The sequence below is a fragment of the Tursiops truncatus genome, chromosome X (genome assembly GCF_011762595.2).
Source record: "Tursiops truncatus isolate mTurTru1 chromosome X, mTurTru1.mat.Y, whole genome shotgun sequence".
NCBI lineage: Eukaryota > Metazoa > Chordata > Mammalia > Artiodactyla > Delphinidae > Tursiops > Tursiops truncatus.
This window is the reverse complement of record NC_047055.1, coordinates 92311398-92323534: the sequence shown is the minus strand read 5'-3', so window position 1 is coordinate 92323534 and position 12137 is coordinate 92311398. Positions and strand designations below refer to the sequence as shown.

General features: G+C 40.3%; 1 pseudogene; it reads right to left on the bottom strand.

The window, feature by feature from the left end:
- Positions 1-337: 337 nt before the first annotated feature.
- Positions 338-438, bottom strand: LOC117310458 (U6 spliceosomal RNA; annotated as a pseudogene).
- Positions 439-12137: the final 11699 nt, after the last annotated feature.

Below are 12137 nucleotides of genomic sequence, written 5' to 3'. Positions count from 1 at the left end.
CAGATTTTCCTAGTTTTATTTATACTCATTTGTGTGTGGGGGGGGGGTGGAGTGGGGGGGCCATAACTTTATTAAGTCCTATACAGTTTTATCACCTGTATAGGTTGGTGTATCCACCACCACAGTCAAGGAACTGAACAGTTCCAACACCACAAGGATCACTCCTGTTGCCCTGTTATAACCATTCCCACTTTCCTGCCACCACCACCCTTGCCCCTCCCTGACCATTGGCAAACACTAATCTGACCTCTATTTCTAAAATTTCATCATTTCAAAAATCTTATATGAAGCGAATCATGTGTTATGTAACAATTTGGGATTGGCATTTTTCACTCAAAAAAATATGGAGCACTTTAAATTTGCATATCATCCTTGCAAAGGGACCATGCTAATCTTTTTCATCTCATTGCCATTTTCATGTATGTGATGCCAAAGTGCATATAATCATTTATTTTTTAATGTTGGTATTGATGTATTTGTATCATATCTCTCGATTTTTATTTATTTTCTATGTATCATGTCTTTTTGTTCCTGTATTCCTCCTTTATTACCTTTTCTTGTATTAAATAATTTTTTTCTAGTGTCCCCTTTAAATTCCTTTGTTTTTAATTATATTTTTTGGAATGATTTTCTTAGTGCTTCTTCTGGAGGAATTATAATGTGCTTCTAAACTTAAAAACAATCTATTTCAGATAATGCTAACTTAATTCCAGTAAAATATAGAAACTGCTCCGATATTGCTCTATTGCCTCCCCCTTCCTTTGTGATACTATTGTCATATATATTACTTCTTTATATGCTATATTCCTCCAATTATAACTATTCTTTATGTGATTCTTTTTTAAATATGTTAAGAGAAGAAACGAGAAAAACTCTCTTTATCTTTTTTATTTAACTACATAATTACCTTTATTCATGCTCTTTATTTCTTTGTGTGAATTTGAATTACTGTCTAGTGCCATTTCTTTTCAGCCTGAAGAATTTCCTTTAGTATTTAGTATTCTTTATAAGGCAAGTCATCTTTATCTGGGAACGTCTTTATTTTGCCTTCATTTTTGCTGGACATGGGATTCTTGGTTGATTTTTTTTTTTCTTTTCAGTACTTTGAATATGTCACCCTCCTGCTTTCTGGACCTTCACCATTTCTGGTGTTAAACTATCGAGTCACCTCCCCATTGTATGTGATGGGTTGTTTTTCTCTTGCTACTTTCAATATTTTCTCTTTTTCTTTGGCTTTCAACACTTTGACTATGTTGTATCTCAGTGTGGATTTCTTTGCGTTTTTTCCTACTTGGAGTTCATTGAGCTTCTTGAATGTGTAGATTAATGTTTTTGATGAAGTTTGATAACGTCTTTGGCCATTATGTCTTCAAATGTTCTCTTCTGCCCCTTTTTCTCTCTCTTCCTCTTGGACTTCATGTACGCTTATGTTGGTATACTTAATGATGTCTCACAGATCTCTCAGATTCTGCTAATATTTCTCATTATGTTTTTTTTCTGTTCTTTAGGTTGGACAATTTCTATTGATTTACCTTCAAGTTTGCTGATTCTTTCTTCTGCCAGCTGAAGTCTGTTGTTGAGTCCCTCTAGTGAATTTTTCCTTTCAGTTCTTGTAGTCCTAAACTCCAGAATTTCAAAATGGTCCTTTTAAAATAATTTTTGTCTCTTTATTGATATTCTGTATTTGATGAGTTGCTATTGTTATATTTCCTTTTAATTCTTTAAACATGGTTTCCTTTAGTTCTTTGAACATATTTGTAATACCTGCTTTGAATTCTTTGTCTGGTAGGTCCATCACCTGAGATCTTTCAGAAACAGCTTCTGTTGCCTGCCTTTTTTCTTGTGTATGGGTCACCCTGTCCTGTTTTTGTTTTTTGCATGCCTCATAACTTTTTGTTGAAAACTGGACATTTTCGATAATGTATTATAGCATCTCTGGATTCTTATTCTCCTCTGCCCTGGGTTTATTGTTGCTGTTTTTGTTTTTTTGGTGTTTATTTGTTTAGTGACTTGCCTGGACTAATTCTATGGTGTCTCTCTCCCTAGTAGTGTGCAATCACTGATGTCTCTACTCAGTGTTTTAAGAAAACAATTCTTTTTAAAAATTGAGGTATAACTAGCATATAAAATCATATTAGTTTCAAGTGTACAACATTTGATATTGTATATATTGTGAAATTGTCATCACAATAAGTCTAGTTAACATTCATCACCATAATAGTTACAAAATTTTTTTTTTCTTGTGATGAGGACTTTTACTGCCTTAGCAACTTTCAAATATGCTGTACAGTATTATTAACTATAGTTACTATGCTGTACATTACATCCCTATGATTTATTTTATAACTGGACGTTTGAACATTTTGACCGCCTTTACCCATTTCACCCACCCATCAACTCCCCGCCTCTGGCAATCACCAATCTGTTCTTTGTATCTATGAGCTCATTTTTTTAAATTCTACATATAAGTGAGATCGTATGGTATTTGTCTTTCTCTATATGACTTATTTCACTTAGCATAATGCCCCTATGGTCCATCCATGTTTTTGCAAATGGCAAGATCTCATTCTTTTTTATGGCTGAATAGTATACACACACACACACACACACACACACACACACACACACACACACACATATATGTATATATATATCTCACATCTTCTTTATCCATTCATTCATTGATGGACACTTAGGTTGTTTCCATATCTTGGCTATTGTAAATAATGCTGCAGTGAACATGGAGGTGCATATGTATTTTCAAATTTGTGTTTTTGTTTTCTTTAGATAAAAAAGCCCCCACTCCAATTTAAAAAAAATGATTTTTGATTTTATGTTTAAGCCTGGTTTTCTGGGGTTGCTCCTTGGTTAGCATAACTTAGTGGTTAGCCAAAGATTGGTCAGATGTTTTGTTTAAACACCTTGAGCCAGTAGGGCTTTTACCCTCGCCAATGGATCTGTGTGTTTGGGAAATGACATTCAGAGTTTAGGTACTGTACAAGTCCTTCACAGCTTTTGCTTTCTGTGCTTGCAAAGTTTCACATTCATCCAAGAATGAGTAGCTCACTAAGGACCTCTCCGGTCTCTTCTGAGTGTAAACATATAGCCTTTCAGACCCCCAGGGATATTTGGGAGCTTATCAAGGCTGACTGTGGCTGTCTTGATCCCCAGATCTCACTGATAATTTTTTTAGCTTTCTGCGGGTATACCCAACCAGCATGGCAATCTCAAACTAGCTTTCTTGCTCTTCTTTGATTATTTCCTGCCGAGATTGCTACTGTTTTCAACAATGCCCCTGGGCATGAATTTTTCTATGCTTACTCCAAATTATGTCAACCCCTTTAGCAATGGAGCCGCTGGTGCTTATGGCCTGCCTTGCCCTTGTAGAACCCTTGTGCCTCAGAGCTGAGAGGTAGGGAACAGCTTCAGGCAAAAACACAGTAAACTCTCCCTGTTCTTACTGAGATTCAATAGTTTGTCTTAAATAAGTGCTTATCTGTTTTTTGCATTTGGTCAATTTCCAGATTCCAGAAATTGTTGTTTTTGACAGTTTTGTCCAGTTTTATTGTTGCTTTTTGGGAAGAGGATTTACCAAGCTCCTCACTCAGCTATTCTGGAAGTCCTGCTCCAGTAATGACCTTCTGTGGTTGTGTTTGCCACAGACAACACCCAAACTGGAAGGCTTCTCAGAACAGAGCAGATTCATATTTGGAGTAGTGTCTGCACATCTTGGGTGGGGCAAGGGTGGAGCAAGTTCCATTGATATGTCTCTTTAATATCTCATCAACTTTCAAAAGGAGACTTACAAAGAGACTGAGCATCCTGTATTCAGAGAGAGGATGAGTAATCAGTGCCCCAGAAGTTTGCCACTCTACGTGGCAGTGAATGTGAAGGCTGGTGTGGATGGAGCATCCACACACATTTTTGGAATAGTCTTCAGGGTGGAAGATTGAGAAGGAGGGGGAATGTTTTCCTTCATAAGACATTAATTGTGGGAAATAGAGGATGGAAAACCACTTGTGGAGAAAACTTCCAGATTAAAAAAAATTACTAAAGGATATGTTTCTCTTCTTCTTTACATATTTATACATCTATAAATTGTTGTGTGTCTGTTTGTCCATTGTTAGACTCAGTGTTCTCTTTGGGCCTGGCTGTCAATATACTCATGAAACTAGATGGACATCCTTCATAGTTACAGGGAGTGATGGCTCCTGTAGTGTTTTGGGGTCTCTGTGTGTCTGTGTGTGTGCCATAGGGAATCCCTTCCAACACAAAGTTTCTTGGGGTACCAGAGCTGCTATATGCAAATGAAGCTCTTTGATGTGTATTTTCAATTAATCAATGACTCTTGCATAGAATAAATGAAGTTAATTTTTTCCCCTTACCAGTCTTAAATCATAGTTTATAATGTTAATGAAGGTTGGGTTTTTCCTGATGTTGCTTCAACTTTTATGCACTGTCTTTTGCTTATTTTACTAATACCTGTGCAAGAACATAGTGTCTAAATTGGTCTAAAGGCATCTTTCTAAATTTAAAAACAGTGTTGAAGAGCAGTACTCTTCCCAAGTATGTGTCTTATGAGTGAGGGTGAGCATTTAACCGATTACTATGCAGGAACTGGGTGCCGATTACTGAACAAATGCCTGAAGGGAGCAGCAACTTGCATAACCCCATTTTGGAAAAGTAGATCTGTTTTTATTTTCTCTTTCTCAGTTTTAGCTGGTATTTTAAAGAGAGATGTGATTTTGCAGCTTTGGGGAGCACTCGTCTATTTCGGGCAATTGTCAGAACCGAGAACTGGAGGAGTTTAAGAAGAGGGCTCCAGTGCTCTGTTCTATAAAATATTGTAGAAGCAAAGAGTCTTTGGTTTTTAACAGCCAAGTTCTGACCATTTTGTGAGCAAATGTTGTACTAAAAGACAGAAATACAGCTTAGAGAATAGCTTCAGAGGACAAATGGCAGGGGAGGTCCAGGCAGCTATGCCTTAGTGCTTTAGTCATCTTTAATGGAAATGGAGCCTCTAGCCAAGCCTAATATATAATGTATCATAAAACATATGTCTGTCAGTCTCCCAGGTACGTTAAGTAGGGAAAACACAGACCTCAAAGGGAAGCTATGGCAGCCCTTGCAGAGGGGCTCAAATTACTTGGCTTGTTGTAGGGGGGTTGGAGACTGTGGAGGAGGAATGATGTAATGTATATTTTTAGTGTTTCTAAGAAGTGACTGTCTCCAGCCCTGTTCCGGTGGGTCGTGGGAGGGGGAATGGGAAAGGGAGGGGCTAGATTTATAGATCTGCATGGGAAAATTGAGTTGGGTGCCCGTTTTACAGATGCTTAAGCTTTTTCTTTTTAATTTAGAATATATATAAATACATATATATATATATAAATATATAGGGGTGTGTGTGTGTGTGTGTGTGTGTGTGTGTGTGTGTGTGTGTGTGTGTGTGTGTATCCCCCAGGGAATATAGTACAGCAGGGAAGAGATGGAATGCATCTAGCTGATGACATTTCACAGAATGTCCACCACCTTTGCATCTTGCTGTTGCCTCATCCTTTTCCCCTGTTGAAACAAGGGCCCAAGGCACCCTAGTAAGGATTGCTATCTCTGTCCTGATGCTCAAGAGCCCCAGTTAACTGCATATCTCAGGGTGCCCTCAGCCACCATCTGAATTTCCTGCTGTCCCAGCATGTTCTGCCCCCAGCTAGACAGTCCTGCTTGGTAGAGTCTTGTCCTTTCCCATTACTGAGCCTACTTCTTTGAGTGCCAGTTCCACCTATGAGCTGAAAGACCTTGGGTGTAACCTCTGTGACTCTGAGTTTCCTTATCTGTATGATGGGAAGAATAAACTATCTCTTTGGGACTCAAATATACGTCTGCTGACTTCAACCCTAAAGCATGTTCTGTGGCTCACCAAAGGGTCCCTACACTCAAAATGTCATTTCTGCTGTATTTTTCCAAACTACAGTTGACCCTTGAACAACGAAGGGGTTAGGGCTGCTAAACCCCCTTCCCCCCCCTCAGTCAAAAATTCACCTAAAAGTTTACAGTCAGCCCTCCATATTCATGGTTCCGCATCCTCAGGTCCACATCCACAGATTCAACCAACCCCGGATTGTGTAATAGTGTAGTATGAATTTACTGAAAAAAACTTTCCTACAAGGGGACCTGAGTAGTTCAAACCTGTGTTGTTCAAAGGTCAACTGTATGCCCTGTCTCTCCCTAGAAAAGCCCACTGAAATAATTTCCTATATCAAGTCGTATCAAAATAGATCAACCTGGCTCCATTCATTTTATTTATGCTAAGAATTCTCTATGCTTTTGGAACTTTCTATCATTCTACCTCTCCTGAGCCTCAGCACACAGGTCAGCATGTACTCAAGCATACACATGTGCACACGCATGTGCATACACACACTTGTGCTCATACACAGCACCACAGAGCATGGAGAGAGTGGCTCTTCATGTGATGTGTGATATGATTTAAAGTTGTGCTTAGACCAGAGTCTTTGCCCTAAAATGAAGAAAGCAGCCCTTTATCTAACTTTAGCAGCCTCATTCTTTTGATTCATGGCGGGTTTTCCATACGTGTTCTGCTGGGAACAACGAAATTATCACCTTATCCTTGGCGTGCATGGGCAAAGGTGAGGTACCTGGAGAGTAGGGGTGGGCTGCTATCAGAGGGGTAAATGGGCACCTAAGTCCAACCTGACTCATGTGCCAGTGTTTCTCAGGATCAGCCCAGTCCACACAGCTGTGTCTGGTTTTTAGATGTTGCTGTCACTTTATGAATATTTAAGCATATTCACACTTGCTCAGCTTCTCAATGATTTAAAAACCCCCTTCAGGGCCTAAGCCCTCCTTTTCTCCTTTTGCTGTCTCTTCTAATGTTGTCTATAGGGATTGGTAGAATAGCTTTAACTTTTGGCCGTGACCCAGTGTAAGAAATACATTTTATACTTCAATCAGTTCATACATGCATGTATACAAATATATAAGTGACTGGAGGCTTTTCCAAAACTACACTAACCCTTCCTGTATGCCAGGTCAAACTCAGTTTGATCTATTCTATTGTGTTGTATCTCATTTTTTAAAAAAAGATTTAATTTTATTTATTTTTGGCTGCGTTGGGTCTTCGTTGCTGTGTGCGGACTTTCTCTAGTTGTGGTGAGCGGGGGCTACTCGTCGTTGTGGTGCACGGGCTTCTCATTGCGGCAGCTTCCCTTGTTGCAGAGCACGGGCTCTAGGTGTGTGGGCTTCAGTAGTTGTGGCTCGCGGGATCTAGAGTGCAGGCTCAGTAATTGTGGCACACGGGCTTAGTTGCTCCGTGGCTTGTGGGATCTTCCCGGACCAGGGATGGAACCCATGTCCCCTGCATTGGCAGGTGGATTCTTATCTACTGTGCCACCAGGGAGTTCCCTGTATCCCATTTTTAAATGATGCTCTTGACCCACTGTGGCAAAAATGGTTATGGAACCCATTTCCTCTCTGGGCACACAGCTAGTCTACATTTTCCAGCCTCCCTCAACGTTTGATGTGGCCAAGACACTGAATTCTAGCTAATAAAATCTGGTCAGGAGTAATGTGCCTCTTTCAGGTTTGACCTATAAAAGCTTTCCACGTGGGATCCATCAAGGCTTTTCCCACGCCACTGGCTTGATGCAGACAAATGTGGCAATCTTGAAAGCCACATGTTTAAGATGTCAATGCCTCAAGATGGAGTGAGCCTGAGCCCCAGGCCTTGAGTCTCTGGTTAGAGCACCCATTTTGGACTTTATGTGTGGGCCAAATAAGCTTCTATTGTTTTGAACCACTATACATTTTGCGTTTGTTTATTATCATAGCAGCTAGCATTATCCTGACTAATGTACCCCCACTAAACTCATCGGTTTAATTTACGTGCACTATCGTTTTTAATTTAAAGTTTTCCAGAGAGACTTTCTGTAGCACCCGACAGCTCTCTGATTCCCCTGAACCCACCAGCCCCACAAGCAGCACTTCATAATTGAAGGAGTAAAGCACAGGAAACTGCTAAACAGATTGTTGGATGCAGTTGTCAGAATATGTCTAGGACAAGTATTTGGGCCCACGTTTGCAGGCCACTGGTACTTAACCCAATCGTCTTGTGTTCACAGCACAGTGTTTCTAAAAATGGCAACTGCAGGTTGTGATAGTGAGAAGTTTAACTTGATTAGTATGGGAGTTTCTTACTATAGATTTTTGAATAAAACAATATTCCCTGTCTGGGATGCAGAATGAGGAAAGGGACTTAAAGAATGGTAAAGCCTGTCCTTCCCCTTACTTGTGCTTTCTGAGACCTTTGGAGCTTTATGGCCCCTGATTATTGCTCTTAAACTCTGGGTAAACTCACAGAATAAAATTAGCCTGAACAGAGGACAGACATCCTGGCCAGCCACAGACTCCTTCATCCCTGGGGGAAATAATCAAGAGAAGAATCCACAGGCTTGTCATTCTTCAACTTCCTCCCTTCCTCCCTGTAGCCCTTTAGCCTTCCCTCTCCCTGTCTCCTTTCCTAGAACCCAAACTGAAAAAGTCTGGTATTGGTAAAAGCCCTTGTTGGGCTTTTTCTTACAGTCTTGACTTGAGAAGAGTGGCTTATGCTTTCCATCTGTCATCTTTCCCATCCTGCTACGACAGATACTAATAATACCCCAACTCTGTAAGCGTGAAAACTTCTCAAGTGCAGCCAGGGTTGGGAACCATCTTGGGAACCTGCAGCCAGATCACTGCTTCTCAAACTTTCTGTGCATATCAATCACCAGGGGGTATTGTTAAAGTGTAGATTTTGTTTTACTAGGTCTGGCCTGGATCGGATATTCTGCACTCCTAACGCATTCCCAAGGGATGTCTTTGCAGCTGGTCCTTGGTCCACACTTTGGGTAGCAAGAAGCCAAGTGACCTGGTCAGATTGCTCTTCACCACTGGATGCCATAGGCTCTCATCTGCAAGAATAAGAGGAGTCAGGGATCATTTTCTGGTTCTCGTATTCATCAGGTGATCAAACTCTATTCCACAAGGCAGGCACCGTGAGGATTAACAACCATCTCCAGACAAGGCAGGACGCTTTTGCCAGATTCTGCCAGACTCTGTCTCTTAATTTCTGGGTACTCAGGTTATGTGGTGATAATTTTGAGATTCTTTGTTTAGCTGAAATTCATTTTTTAAAATATAATCATCCTTAAACCTTTCTGAAACTTTCCCTTTGAAAATTTCTCTAACAAATAAGCTACCCCACTGAATATTTTATACCATAATTTTATTGAAGAAATCATACAGTATTAGCACTGGAAGGGATCTTGGAACCCAGCTTACCCACTACCCTGCATTTGAGGAAACTGGAAAATTGCAGACTCATTCCTCATGTTGAAGTATAATCTTCAGAATGTTAAAAACATGACACTTAGGCAAATATAGAATGGACACATGTAAAAGATTTTATTCAGGGGCTTCCCTGGTGGTGCAGTGGTTGAGAGTCCGCCTGCCGATGCAGGGGACACGGATTCGTGCCCCGGTCTGGGAGGATCCCACATGCCGTGGAGCGGCTGGGCCCATGAGCCATGGCCGCTGAGCCTGCGCGTCCGGAGCCTGTGCTCCTCAACGGGAGAGGCCACAAGAGTGAGAGGCCCGTGTACCACACACACAAAAAAAGATTTTATTCATTTCATTAATTAATGAGGGTACCAGGAAGATGGTGAGGCTGGTTCAAAGGACACATGTTTATATATACTGTCAAAGGAATGCTGAAATGAATTTGCTAATAGAGACAAAACTGGTAAATGTTTTATGGGAACATAAAAAAGAAAATGAAATAGAAAAGAAATGTCACCTTTTCTACTGGACAAAAAGTTGCAAATTAACATCAAACTTCACAGTCTTGGGGCCCCGATCAGATAGAAAATAGCAAAGGCAAACGCAAGTGCATTCTCCTGTACAGTCAAATAGTTTTCGGGTGAACCTGGTTAAAATGATATTCAAAGGATATGCCATCATTCTCCTGCTTAAGTTCCCAGTTTTGGATAATTTTTCTTAACACGAGACAGAACTTGAACCAGTACCAGGAGCCCAGGATACTTTTAAACTTCCCTGTTCTTGGCAGATCAGCAATGACATCACTTTGGGCAGCTGTTTTGAAGTTTTTCTCTACCAATGATATTAGATGACAGCCACATGTGTGACATACTCCCCTGGGCTTGCCCAAGGTTATATGGGGCCTCTAACACCACCCCTTTCTCTCCCACTAGAGAAAGTATATGCATATGTGACCCTGGTGTTATTAGGGGGAATATATATGTATTCATAGATATTCTTTTTATTTAAGAACTGGTTCTTAAACTTTGCTATTTAAACCAGTATTAGTAAAAATACATTTCCTCACAATTCACCTCAAAACTGACCTCAACATGCTGGCATGGCATGGCTTGAGGAATGCTGATTTATGAGAGCAAAACTCCCACATGTTTTGCAAAAATCCCCTACTGCCTTGATTGAGTTTCTTTCTGTTTCTTTGTATCTTGCCTTGTTTTGTGCTGTGGAATATGAAATTCCATGTACTTGGCTTGCCAGCAAGAAGTGCTGTAACATATGGAGTTTGAGACACATTGAGTGATCCTTAACCATTTACAACCCAGTAATTACAGCCTGTGGTCACTAGGGACATGAGATCAGCCTCTAGTTCGTCACATGGTGTCTGTCAAGCCTGTGTCTCAACTCTCTAATAGGGAGGAGGATGCATTTTTGAAATCCTCTGGGTCACATGTCTCAGTGGTTTCCCTTTGCTGAGATGATGCTCAGTCAGGCTCACAATGGCTTCAGGGTTGTGGTGAACACCCTTTTCCTGGACATGTCATGAAACTCAGGGGAGGCGTTCCACATCCATGTCTGTACTCTGCGACCTCATTCCCCCTGGCATGGCTGATGGGGAGGTAGAAACCCAACTCCACTGCGGTAGGTGAGGCTCTCTCTCTTGGAAATTTGGACCTTGGAACAGAGACAGTACTGGAGAGGTGTTGGCACCAACTCCCTGCTGATCATAACTCTTTAGGGAGAAACTCTGAATGGTTTCTCCCGAGGGCCCTGGAAGTGCCCTGGGGCTAACAAGTCATTTAATTCTGTAAGATGTACCAAGTACTTTTCTATTAAATTTCACTCCACCTTTTATTGTTGTTTCTAATTTTGTCAAAGTTGGTTTCAGTTGATTAAAAGTGAGAACACTTTAACTAATAGAGGCCTCCTTAAAGTAATGAAGTAGATGGAGGCTGAACTGGCTTGAGTGAAGGAACTTTGCTTCTAGCCTTGCTCTGTCACTCATTTAATGTGACTTTGTTTTTTTATTTTTAAATCAATTTTTTAAATTGGCATATAGCTGTTTTACAATGTTGTGTTAGTTTCTACTGTACAGTAAAGTGGAGTTCCCTATGCTATACAGCAGGTTCTTATTAGTTATCTATTTTATACATATTAGTGTATATATTGTCAATCCCAGTCTCCCAATTCATCCCACCCTTCACCCCCTGCTTTCCCCCCTTGGTGTCCATACATTTGTTCTCTACATCTGTGTCTTTATTTCTGCCTTGCAAACCCGTTCATCTGTACCATTTTTCTAGATTCCACATATATGCGTTAACATACGATATCTGTTTTACTCTTTCTGACTTACTTCACTCTGTATGACAGTCTCTAGGTCCACTCACGTCTCTACGAATGACCCAGTTTCATTCCTTTTTATGACTGAGTAATATTCCATTGTATGCCTGTACCACATCTTCTTTAGCCATTTGTCTGTTGATGGGCATTTAAGTTGTTTCCATAAACTAGCTATTGTAAATAGTGCTGCAATCAACATTGGGGTGCATGTGTCTTTTTATTTTTTGGCTTAAAAAACACACGTTTATTATCTTGCAGTTCTAAAGGTCAGATATCCAAAATACGTCTTAGGGTCTAAATCAAACACTGAACTTGAGTGGACTTAGAGATTATTAAGTAAAGTAAGTCAGACAGAGAAAGACAAATGTCATATGGTATCACTTGTATGTGGAATCCAAAAAAAAAAAGATACAAATAAACTTATTTACAAAACAGAAACAGATTTACAGACACAGAAAACAAACTAATGGTTA